Source organism: Carassius auratus, unplaced genomic scaffold (assembly GCF_003368295.1).
Source record: "Carassius auratus strain Wakin unplaced genomic scaffold, ASM336829v1 scaf_tig00048650, whole genome shotgun sequence".
NCBI classification, from domain to species: domain Eukaryota; kingdom Metazoa; phylum Chordata; class Actinopteri; order Cypriniformes; family Cyprinidae; genus Carassius; species Carassius auratus.
The window spans coordinates 38,570-52,140 of record NW_020527080.1 but is presented as its reverse complement, the minus strand read 5'-3'; the positions used below and the strand labels follow the sequence as shown (position 1 = coordinate 52,140).

Genomic DNA, 13,571 nt, shown 5'->3' with positions numbered 1-13,571 from the left:
TTTTTATTTTCAAATCGATACTGGACACTGTATGTCCTATTAAACCAGTTTGACGTTCAAATCATTTAATCGAAATCTGCAGCTTTATAAAGTTAGTTTTCATTGTGATATTCGTTTGAAATTCGCCTGTGGTGGAAAGAGGTCATGTAAAAGTCGCGCATTTACCATGTTTTTACCATAGTAACATGTCGCTGAACCATGTCACTTGTTATAAAACCTCAGTAACCACAACTCAATGTATCTCCCTTCATAACTTTAGTTTTACTTTGGTATTTGTAGTATAAACACGTTACCATGCTTTTCACCACAGTAACTGTGCTTATTGTGTACTCTTTAGTTAAGTAACACATTTGCCATGCCTTTAATACCTTTTTGTAATGTAATTGTGATTCAGTGTTTTTTTTCTTTTCAGTTTTGCAGTTTCTTCATATCACATACATCTCCAGCTCCTACAACAACATTCAGTGTCCAGCAGCTCTTTATGATGCTCTCTCTCTCTCTCTCTCTTTCTCTCTCTCTCTCTCTCTCTCTCTCATTTTCCTTTCCTATTTTTCTGAACTGTAATTCATAAATAAGTCACACATATTTTTCTTTCTTTCTCTTGTTCATCATGGCATATTTTCACAGCTCAGAATCAGATTTTGATCAGTTCTTGTATTAACAGGGAACTTGTACTCGAAGCTCAACTTGAAGAAGTTTCCAGTGAAGATGAAGTCCTTCAAAGGTTCGACACAGGTAATGTTGAAGATATGTAGTTATAACTGATTTACTTTAATTAATTTATCCTTACTTTATGTTAATAACCTTCCTTATAGTCCTTCCTTTCAAATATTTTGTTCACAGATCATTTCTAACACACTGTCTAAACATGTATGTATTAAAACAACAACAACAACTTGTTACTTTTTCTTTATTCCAGCTGAAAAGGAAGACCATGGGCCTGTCAAACCTTGTTTGTGGAGAGGGATGAATTTGACCATCTTGTGTGTTTACGGAGAAGACCAAAAGCTGCTAAGGCAGATATTTCCAGAGGTACGTCTGTGTTGATCTGAGCACCTCGACAGAACTTTACTGCAGTTACATTTTGCACCGAATTTTATGTTTTTTACTTTTTTAAATACCTCACGACCCCATCAGTACAAACCCTGTGCTATGTCAAAGTATTAATAATTCAAACAATTTCAGCAAATTCATATGATATTGTACAAGCGTACTCTCCAGCTTTTCCTCCTGCTGTCATTGACCATCGCCTCAGCTCTCATGCAGACTGTGTCCATTTTAAGTAGTCAGAGCGTTATATCCTAAAGTTTATATTGAGTCCACTGTATTCTTTATTAGCACCGTCTTAACCCGTTCTAACAGTACATGATATCTGTCCGCACCTCACAGTCTGCCTTTATTTCCATGTTGATTTTAATTGAACACGTCTGTTTAAAAGCAAGTCAGGAAATGCTGTGTAACTTGTCATGTGACACATCAGATCTTCAGTTAATTTGGCCAAATTAGATCATTTAAGGCTGTTCACACCAAGAATAGTAACTACAATAACTATTTTAGCATCCACACCAACATCAACCAATGATAAAGTTATGTTTATTAATATACACACTGCAGCGACGTTGATGTCTGCCACTTTAAATGATCAAGCTTTTGAAATGTGCATTTTGATTGGCTGTTTAATGTTCATCAGCTGGAAAATATATTCCACTGATGTTGTTCCTCTGTGTCATTAAGTATGGACTCATCCTTGGTATGAAGAGGTCTTTAAACTGCTTACAACAATCCTGCTGCATGTTATAGTGTAGAAAATAATTGAGAATAATATAGCTTGAAGATACAGCTTTCTTCCCTCTCATTTTGTTAAACTCAAACGCAAGATTTTGCCTTTCTTTGCTTGTTTGTCTTCATCTTAGTCCTTTACTCTCTCCACTCACTCACACATTCTCTCTTGCTCTGTTGTAAGGTACAAACAGAGCGGATGGTTGCATGATGGCCTCTTTCAGGTTTGTCAACTGAATGTCTACTAGTGTGGCTCAGCAAGTTCCTGTCATGATCAGCCCTCTCCAAGAAAGGTTTGTAGAAAATTGTAATCAATATTCATTTAATCCTCTAACCTGAATCTTTTGGTGAATTTACTTAATTATATCTGTCTTAATTCATATGTAATAAGCAATAGTAATTAAACATGGGGTTAATAGACATATTTTTGTTTTACAGCTGAAGAGCAAAAACACAAAGAACATCAGTCCTGTTGGGGATGAGGAATGAACATGGCTCTATTGTGCCCAAACAGAAAAGAGTGAAAAGGTGCTCATCCCCATTGATGTGTCTGTATTCAAGCAATGCATTAGTACAGCATATGATGTTGATCTCTATTCAAGTCAGCAATTATCATTTTTCACATATACATCTTTTTATAAGTCCTAGAATGAACAAATCATCAGGGCATCATTTCTGGAATTTGGGCAGAAAATGACTGAATATGGTGAGTACTGACACCTGCACCTGTATTCACCAAAACTATTTTTCTTATGGACTTACAGTTTTTGAAGGAGGATGAAGTCAGTTGATGGAGAAATGAAGAACGAGATGTGTTGTATATGAAGACTTCAGATGCAAAAGCCTTTAAGTTCTGTATGAAATGTTCTTCTAAGAAGAATTTTAGAAGAAAACTTCAGGTGGAACTTAGATGCCTTTGCATCTGAAGTCTTCATATGTACTATGAGTTTTCAATACATAACTGATTTGTTATGACTGTTTTTATTATTTTCTACTTGTACAGAAAGACTGCAGTAGAAGGAAAGCTGGTACTGAGAACATTTGTCTTCACTCCAGACTAAAGAGAAGCGGGTCTGAGGCCAGAGATGGAGGAGTCAATGGTCACCAAATGCAGCGCTGCAGCCTGAAACTGTGAAGACTGAATTCCCAAACAGCTGTGTGACTGCACAGATGTTACGGCCATAAAAGAAACTTCACAACTGAGAGCCCATACCTCCAACAACCTTCAACAGGAATCAATGGTATGTCCATTACAACAATTCTAAATAATAATAATATATAATTGACACAATGATTTTGTCTCTCCAGGACATCTACGCAAGGTTTTTCTTTTGTTGAGGACCGTCAGAGACTCCAGCCACACGAGCCATGGATTGCTCTCAACATCACCATCAGACAGACATTATCACAGAACCAGCACCAGCAGACTGCAAAACAAGTTCCTTCAACAGGCAATCAGACTGAACTGAACTCGTACCAGTAACACCACACACACACACACACACACACACACACACACACACACATACACACACCAGCAGCCTCATACTGTGTGCACTGCACTCTATCAGCTACACTGACTGGACTCTGACTCACTATTATTCTGCAACCTGATATTCTGTTTGCACTAATTCATACTGTACTGAAAGTGAAAGTGACGTGACATACAGTCAAGTATGGTGACCCATACTCAGAATTTGTGCTCTGCATTTAACCCATCCGAAGTGCACACACACAGAGCAGTGAACACACACACACTGTGAACACACACCCGGAGCAGTGGGCAGAGGTATATCTACAGTATACAGTGATTGTTGTTAATTGTTTTCATTTTGTTCTCTCTGTATAGTATAGTATTGCACTATATTTTCTACCTGTATTGAGCTCTTATGTATACGGTTTATATTTTTGATACTGTATATGTGTTGCAAATATATTCAGTACTTGTCATGCTGCAGTTTGCAGAAAAGCATTTTACCACCTGTATACTTGCATTCATGGTATTGTGATAATAAAATGATTTGATTTGAATTGGTCACATGACTTGTTCATCAGTTGTATTGTTGTGCTGGATAACAATTGCAAATTGTTTATGACATTGAAGAAGATCATGATAGAGACATGGATTTGAAGAAAACCAGGAGAGCTCTGATGATGAGAAGGAAACTGGATGTGATTCTTTGGTGCTCAAGACATTTCACCATGCCTTCATCTGGGTTTCTTCATCTGATTAAAATAAAATGGTTTTAATGTAACCCATTTTTATTTCACTTGAATATAATTTGTCTTAATATGCTTCTTTATCTGTCTTTATGCTGCATCCTAGTAAAATATTGCGTATGGTGTTGGATAATCAAGTATGGTGAATATTCTGTACTAGAGATGGTTTTTTGGTAGATACACCATTTAATTTTGTAAACAACACATATAATCACCCATGGTTGTTTTGATGAAGACATGAACATTTAGTAATATTAATGAAATTCAGTTAGATGAAGAGCTGCATTAGAAGAGACTGCATGGACTTCATGCACAACTGAAGGTGATGAATCAAGGAAAGATCAACATGAATCCTGTTCTGTATTATAATGAAGATGATCATGCACATTACTGATGTCTAGCTCCTGAGCAGGACAAAGATGAGACATTCTTTACAGAGATTTATGAATTAGGTATTTTATATTATGATTCTTTAAATTGCATGAATTGTATGGAACCATAAACTGCACACTGTCACACATTGTCTTACTGAATGACACATTGGCCTTGTCTGATGAAATGTCAGAATATGTATTTGTTGTCTTTGTTTACTATTAGCACTGTATTATTGCTCTTGATCTTATGAAATAAATTGAGCTCTTTCCAAATGGGCACTTATGTTGATTTTCTGGTGTCTTAATTCTAAGATAACTATGACTTCCAACTTACATAATGGTATGCTTTTGAAAAGACAACCTACAAAATGTGTCTCAACAGTTTGTTGCCAATGATGAGAATAGAGCTGTGCATTTTTTTCCTGCCCTTCCATCCCCAGGGGCCCAGTAGAGTCCCCTTGAAGAGCAAAACAATTAACATTCCAAATGGCTGTAAATCAAAATCTGATTATAGTTTCAAAAAGAAAATTGGTAGGACAACTCATTATGCTATGTTTACTAAATAATGTTTGGCACAGCTTTCAAACATTCATAGAAAAGTGCTATACATGTGTTTATAAAAGTACTCTTAGTAAAATAAAAAATGTCAGCCTGCCTCTCACATATGTCATATAACTTTGCACAATAAACATGCTTAGATATCCCTTTGTTTAAAAAAAGAAGTATTTTTCACAATTTCATTATTAAACATTTTAAACTACATTGCCCATAAGCCTTAGCCATTCTATCGATGGAAAGTGAAAGTCATGGCACTGTTTTTTGTAGTTCAATTAAGTTATGTTCAGGTTTAAGGTTAGGATCTCGGTAAAGAGGTAATTTCACAAAATATAGCAATGCACCATTGTTAACTGAAGGTACTATTGACGTAATAATTACAGCAAAATTTACTTTGCAACATTAAACGTTTTTTAATTTGGGCTAAAAGAAAGTCCAGTCACAGCGAGTCCTCGAGTGCCAAGTGGATTTCAAAGCCAATGAAAATCCAGTTGAGCAGAAGCGACACCCTTACTTGTCCATATACGGCCATTCATGACAGGCTTTTCCGGGTTCTTGTGGTGAATTTATTTTCACCCACTAAATATAAAACTAAAATGACGGATTTGCCGGATTTGCCTATGACGGAATGACGGATAGATTTGTTGATTACAGTTATTTATTTTCAAACAAGGGCCTCATATTTGCGATTATACACATTCTTTACCCTAATATTAATGTACAATATTTAAGCTCAACATTTTTGCATATACTGTATGAAAAAATAATATTATATTTATATATTTATAGTGTATTAAATGTATACATTTAATCACTTGTGTGTTTTTTGGAGATGTATTTACAATCTTGCAATTTTTAGCTCTACCAGTTAAACTACAGAAAAAAAGGAAAATAATAATAAAAATAAATAAATAAATACAATTTAAAAAACACAGGGATAATTTTTTTTTAGTAATTTCCATATCAGTGTTTATTGATATGTCAAACTTTTCAGACAAACAATGCAAATAACACCATTCTTTCTCTCTAGTTTGTCACTATGAAGAAATAAAAACAAAAAAATAATATATTATTGTGAAATATAACAACTTTTAAAAATTACTGATTGATAAAGTAACTAATAGGTACAGACAGAATTATGTAATAGAAAATCCCTTTAAAACTAAATTGGCTAATATAAAAATATATATATAAAATAAAAAAAATGAATAAATAAATAAAAATTGTCAATTTGTTTGCAGAGAAGTTTATAAAATGCCAAATAATATTTTTACAAACCAGGAGTTGCAAGGCACCAGCTGAAATCATATTCTTTTCATTCATTTAAAAGTGATTAACTAATTAGAAAAATATTGTTAAGACTAATATTTCACATGATTACCTCTTAATCTCCTGTAATCACTGATCGCTTCTGTTGTGAACATATGCAAGACAAACTAAAACGGTTATTAATAATTATATTTTATAAATCATTTTCAGCTGGAAAATGCATTTCTATCATTAAATGACCTTAAAGGTCACACACACACACACACACATATATATATATATATATATATATATATATATATATATATATATATATATATATATATGGCATATAGAATACAGTAGGTGGGATGGTGATAGTGACAGGAGTGTTCACAGTAGAGATGGGAGTGTTGACTAGAGGAGAAATAATACAAGTAGACATGCTAACGACTGAGAGCAGATGTGCCACACAAGAGAGAGTGATGTGGATGCTTTTGGAAGGGCTGCTATTGTGGAGAGCTGATGGAGAAGGACTCAGTAATCTGTCAGAAATCCTGCAAGACAGGAAAAAATTGAATTTATAACATGATGAATAATTAAAACATTGACAACAAATGAAAGTGACGTGACATACAGCCAAGTATGGTGACCCATACTTAGAATTCTTGTTCTGCATTTAACCCATCCAAAGTGCACACACACAGCAGTGAACACACACACACGGAGCAGTGGGGATCATTTATGTTACGGTGCCCGGTGAGCAGTTGGGGGCAGCGCAAAAAAAGTCGTATTGCCGGGCCGAGACTCAAACCCACAACTTTATGGTTAAGAGTCAAACTTTCTAAGCACTAAGCCACGACTTCCCCCTAGCAACGGGCTAGTGGTTAAAGACAACATAACTGCAGCGTGTATAATAATAAACAGAACTTTATCATTTGTTGGTAGCGATGCTAAAATAGTCATTATAGTTATTGTTCTTGTTGTAAACACCTTTAAATGATCTAATTTGGTCAAATAAATTAAAGACCTGGGGCCGGTTGCATAAACTGCTTAAACTAATCTTTAAAAAAGTTAGCCATATAATTTGATTTACTCTAGACTTGTCATAATTGTTTAAAGTCAGTTACAAAAACATAGATTGGTCCAATTTTTACTAAGAAATATGATTATCTCTTGGTTAACTGCTAGTTGGTCACAGTCTTAACATAATAGCTATGTTTACGCAACCGGCCCCTTTTGTGTCACATGACAAGTTACACAGCATTTCCTGACACAGTCTGCATGAGAGCTGAGGCGATGGTCAATGACAGCAGGAGGAAAAGCTGGAGAGTACGCTTGTACAATATCATATGAATTTGCTGAAATTGTTTGAATTATTAATACTTTGACATAGCACAGGGTTTGTACTGATGGGGTCGTGAGGTATTTAAAAAAGTAAAAAACATAAAATTCGGTGCAAAATGTAACTGCAGTAAAGTTCTGTCGAGGTGCTCAGATCAACACAGACGTACCTCTGGAAATATCTGCCTTAGCAGCTTTTGGTCTTCTCCGTAAACACACAAGATGGTCAAATTCATCCCTCTCCACAAACAAGGTTTGACAGGCCCATGGTCTTCCTTTTCAGCTGGAATAAAGAAAAAGTAACAAGTTGTTGTTGTTGTTTTAATACATACATGTTTAGACAGTGTGTTAGAAATGATCTGTGAACAAAATATTTGAAAGGAAGGACTATAAGGAAGGTTATTAACATAAAGTAAGGATAAATTAATTAAAGTAAATCAGTTATAACTACATATCTTCAACATTACCTGTGTCGAACCTTTGAAGGACTTCATCTTCACTGGAAACTTCTTCAAGTTGAGCTTCGAGTACAAGTTCCCTGTTAATACAAGAACTGATCAAAATCTGATTCTGAGCTGTGAAAATATGCCATGATGAACAAGAGAAAGAAAGAAAAATATGTGTGACTTATTTATGAATTACAGTTCAGAAAAATAGGAAAGGAAAATGAGAGAGAGAGAGAGAGAGAGAGAAAGAGAGAGAGAGAGAGAGAGAGAGAGAGAGAGAGAGAGAGAGAGAGAGAGAAAGAGAGAGAGAGAGAGAGAGAGAGAGAGAGAGAGAGAGAGAGAGAGAGAGAGAGAGAGAGAGCATCATAAAGAGCTGCTGGACACTGAATGTTGTTGTAGGAGCTGGAGATGTATGTGATATGAAGAAACTGCAAAACTGAAAAAAAAAAAAAACACTGAATCACAATTACATTACAAAAAGGTATTAAAGGCATGGCATTGTGGTTAATGATTTTTAACTACAAATACCACAGTAAAACAGTTATCATGGTAAAAAAAAAAAATATGGTAAGTGTTGTGGTCACTGGTCATTTCAGATTCGTTGCGATTGCCACACATTCGTTCACTGGCATTCACAACATATTTGTAAAGAAAACGTCAAACTGCACTTACTTTGACATTAATTGCAGACAATCAGAACAGTACCTTAAAAAATAAACCATAAAATAAAATTGTTTACAAACCTGGACAACAACGCATGGTAAGATGTTGGGTCACGCCTCCTTTTTTTGGGTGGTAACGATGGTAACGACAGTCAAAGGTCATTTGATGACGACACACCCGACAAACGAGACTGTCGTAATACGGCCGCTAGAGGGCGCTTGATTTTAAAACGTAATAATAGGTCGTAATATGCTGCTTGCACAAACGACCTATGTGGTCGTTTTTAAGAGGAGGACAGTCTCCATTCACAATGCATTTAATTTACATAATGGAACATAAAGGGAGTAAAAAAGAATATTTAGACTGGGACTTGAATTCATTTATTAACATTTAATTAGAGTCAATCTTTAATCAATTAAAAATATGTTTACAGAGTAAAATAAAATAAAATAAAATATAGTTGTGTGCTTTCATTAATATGATGTACAAAAAACGAATATATATATATATATATATATATATATATATATATATATATATATATATATATATATATATATATATATATATATATATATATATATATAATACAAATTACAAAACCACAATAAAATTACTTAAACTTTTACGCAAATTAAAATGAAACAAATACAATATAATAAATAAATAAATGAACATTAATTCAAAATACTGATCTTTTTTTTATTAATAAAACAATAATGTGTTTTTTGAACATTAAAGCATGAAAACATCTTATGTTACACCAAATACACAAAATAATGATCTTTAAAATAGCATCATATGACCCCTTTAAGAGGCATCATTTATTTATAGCATTTTAAGAAAAATCATAATATAGGAGCATTTTGTTTAATATGGAAAGAGTGCACAGAAGAATAAAGAGTACATTTATCATAATGTTGTAAAATAAGGTTGTCATTTTAAGAGTTAAGAGCCATTCTCATCATTCTTGATTGAATGGCTCCAAAACACGATGCAACACTCGAACCACAACAAATCGAAGAGGAGGCGCCTTTGAGGGCATCATCTCAAGAGTGCGACAGCATCTGTGTGATTTATATGCACGAGGTGAGGAACAACAGGAAATGGGTGCTGTCCATCTCATTTGATGCACATTGATTGACCAGAGGGCAAAATCACTTTCTCTGTGAATATGACCTGAAAAACGCTCATAAGTGCTCAAAGCAGCACTCCTCTATTTGCTATAATCAGCTACACAGTAAAAAAAGTAAGTGATGGGCAAAATGTTATGTTGTTTTAAGCATTCACAATCAAAAAAAGGCTCAATCATCAGCGTAAATGTATTTTTCAGCTTGCATGTGTTGGTGGGAGTCAACTGGCCCTCAGTCTACAGCTACTCAATATTCAGAGTAAGCTGTGGTGGCTCATTCAGTGGTTTAATTGTGTTTCACATTCTCTCCCTCAAAAATCTAAATTCTGTTAACATTTACTCACACTCATGTCGTTCTAAACCTGAATGACTTTCTTCTTCTTCTGTGGACCATGAATAAAGATGTTCACACCAAGGATGGTACTGTATACAAGAGATATATAATTCTAATAGATATGCTGTATTTCATAATATATATTTATATTTATATAACAGATTTTTTTCAAAGAATTTTGTACAAAATACACAGAAAATCTGAAAATATTATCTAGAGAATACTTAAAACACTGTAAATCATTAAATTATGCATGCAAAAGTCCAGTCTGTGGAAAGCAGAAATAAATAATTGAATTAATATAATATAAATTATAATAAAGTTATATAATATGAAGTATTAGTATAAAAGTAAAGTAATATCAATTTTGTAAATATTGTACAATTTCTAAAATTGTACAAAGGCACAGCAATTCAGACAATTATCTAGAGAATACTTAAAACATTTAGTATTTTAACATTTATTAGTTAACTGTAAATTTTCTTAATTTACAGCAGACCCCAAGAACACTCCTTTATGGCCCCTCCTGGGGGTTCCGGGACCCAAATTTAAAAACCCCTTATATGGACTATTTTTATAGTGCTTTTTTTGTCACAGGTAACCATCCTTAAAAAATTCTTAAGAATTCTCCTGAATATTTATGTTTACATTCCATAGAAGAAGAAAAGTCAAACAGATCTGGAACCAGATGAGCACACAATGACACAATTTCTTTCTTCGTTTTGTTTTGTTTTGTATCAACTATTCCTTCATTTTGTTTCATGTGAAGTGCACTGTCTTTATTGTTACCCCTGCAGTCTCTGTAAATCTCCACTACTGAACAGCCAAATCAGTCATTTTTCACAGAATTTTTCTGGCTATTTAGATGTTTGGGGCTCTATGGGAATGGAGGTTGCTTTCGTACCGTCTTTCTCTCTCTCTTTCAGTGGCCCAGCTGTTATCTCACAACCATGGGGGATGGAAGAAGTGTTTTCTCCCTCTCTCCTTCTCTCTCTCTCTCTCTCTCTCTGTGCCTCTGGCAACAGTAAACTCACCTTCTCTTCATGAAATGCTGCTTCTGTGTTTGAGAGGCTGTGGAATTGCTCAGGGGAGCAGCACAGGACTGCAGTACTGCCACCATGACTTTACAGCCCCATTTTTCACCCGCACAGAAACAAATGAAGAATCAGAACATCGCGCATGGTCTAAAAATGAAAGAAATAGAAAAAGATTTTCAAGTCATTCACACTCTAAAGCAGAGAGACAGAGAGCGAGCGAGTGCCAGGGTGAAACTGTCCTCCAGGTGAGCAGTGAAAACTAAGTCACCTACGGGTCCTGTAGGAGATTCTTAGAGGCCCCGCCCACGAGTGATGATGTCATCCACAAGTGTTTGTATCTGGGGTGAAATAGAGTCTCTGCTATGGTGCTATGTGATGTTATTTTGGACTGTTAAGTCCTCTTTTTAAGGAATAGTTTTTAAAAAATCCAGAAAATGTACTAGCCCTCAGGCAATCTAAGATGTTTTCATCTGTAATTTTTTCATCAGAACAGATTTGGAGAAATGTGGCATGACGTCACTTGCTCACCAATGGATCCTCTGCAGTGAATGGGTGCCGCCAGAATAAGAGTCCAAACAGCTGATAACATCACAATAATCCACAAGTAATCCGCACAACTCCAGCACATCAATAAACATCTTACGAAGTGCAAAACAGCCTATTTGTAAGAAACAAATCCATCATTAAGTTTTCACTTTAAACTGTAGGTTCTGGCAAAAGAAGCGATCAAAATCCACCAACATATTTGTTTAGAACTGTTTCTCTAGCAGTGCTTGATCTGTGCATATTTCTCTCCTGATTCAGAATAGATGCCTTTTTTCACTGGAGAAAGCAATATAGTGGATAGAGGATTTGTTAGACTTGATAGACCGGAGTCATGTGGCTTACCTGTGTATTATTGTGTTGTTTTTATCAGCTGTTTGGACTCTCATTCTGACGGCACCCATTCACTGCAGATGATCCATTGGTGATATACTACATTTCTTCAAATCTTTTCTCAAATCTTGGATGGCTTGAGTGTGAGTACATCACACCACTATTCCTTTATTAAATACTTTTCTCATTTTTGTATTTTCTGTTCATCATTTAGTTTTTCTGTCATTTAGAAACCACAAGTCTGGTGGACTGCAGAAAATCTCACAGGTCACAGGAGGAGATTTACATTTTAAACCACTTAGTAAACATCCAACATCCAAAATGGAGCAAAAATGACAAAGGACTCCATGACTTTACATCGCCGATTTGTCATGTCAGTCAGGGCACGTTTGGTTTTAAATTTTCTTTGTATGTGAATCACTAATCAATATTGTGATACATGTAAATACATTTGTATATGGATCAGTTCACTTGACTGAAATTGCTCTATTACCAAATTTAAGCATAGTACTGTATAATTAGCACATAATGCCGTGGACCTGCGGGGGCGTCCTGTACGCCAGTGCTGAGGGCCTCGAGTTTGGATGAGAAGCCGAGAACTTCCCACTACAGGGCAAGAATTATGAAGCCCCTCGCTCACTTTACCAAGGAAACTGAGATAAGATGCGTTTGTCTTTGGGCCAAAACACAGCTGGCATCTTTGAATGTCTGCCTAGCCAAAATCAGTTTTAAAAATGCAGAACAAATACTTTTTTTCCCAAGAAATTTCCATGCTGGACGGACTTAGCCACAACCCTGAGGCCGCTGTTTATTTTGATTGAAAATAACTTTATAAAAGTTGTTTGATTCCAGTAAGAACAAATTCTTGTTTGGTTCATGATGCATCATCTCTGGGCTGTGACTACATGAATCTTGCCAAGAATACGTCTGCATTATTTCAACCTATTTCAGAATAAATAAATAAAAAAGAAAGAAAAGGAAACCAATTTTTAGGACTGGGTTATTTCATAAATTATTATTATTTTATATATAAATTCAAACCAGTTTTAGGACTTTCAGGCCATTATTTCCATGACTATTAAGCATATTTTGTGCTTTTGTGTCTTGACAATTTACTTGTATATATATATATATATATATATATATATAAAAATAAAAAAAACATTGTAATATTCCTTAAAAAAAATCAATCTCATTATTGTGGGTGAAATATGCCTTGGATATGTTTTCATAACATTTACCCAGTTGGTTTAGCTTTCTGGTTTTGTAGCTTCCCTCAGTGGCTGTTTACCATGGAACCAGTAGCAGCACAGACATATGACATCACAACGGATCAGCGGGCAACACGAGGCCACCAATCAACGTGAGACATGGGCCAGGAGACAGAGCACTCTGGGAAAGGAGAAGGAGAGGTGAGAGGTGCAGGTTGGTTGGTTCCTGTGTGAATGTGTGCGACGGTGTGTTTCTGGCTCCCTTGTGTGGGTTGAATCAGCTGCAAAGGTCCGTCATGAATTCTGTCTTCCTCCTACTGTCTGTCTGTTGTAACATACTCCACACAGCCTC

At 35.2% G+C, this 13,571-nt stretch overlaps 1 long non-coding RNA gene across 2 annotated transcripts; it reads left to right on the top strand.

Moving 5' to 3' along the window:
• Positions 1–970: 970 nt before the first annotated feature.
• Positions 971–3,208, top strand: LOC113089139 (uncharacterized). Of its 2 annotated transcripts, none has more exons than XR_003286369.1 (5): positions 971–1,032; positions 1,964–2,072; positions 2,422–2,485; positions 2,783–3,020; positions 3,088–3,208. It is a non-coding gene; the product is annotated as an uncharacterized LOC113089139 (long non-coding RNA). The 2 variants fall into 2 exon arrangements; XR_003286368.1 differs by lacking the exon at positions 2,422–2,485 and adding an exon at positions 2,218–2,307 and having other exon boundaries at positions 2,836–3,020.
• Positions 3,209–13,571: the final 10,363 nt, after the last annotated feature.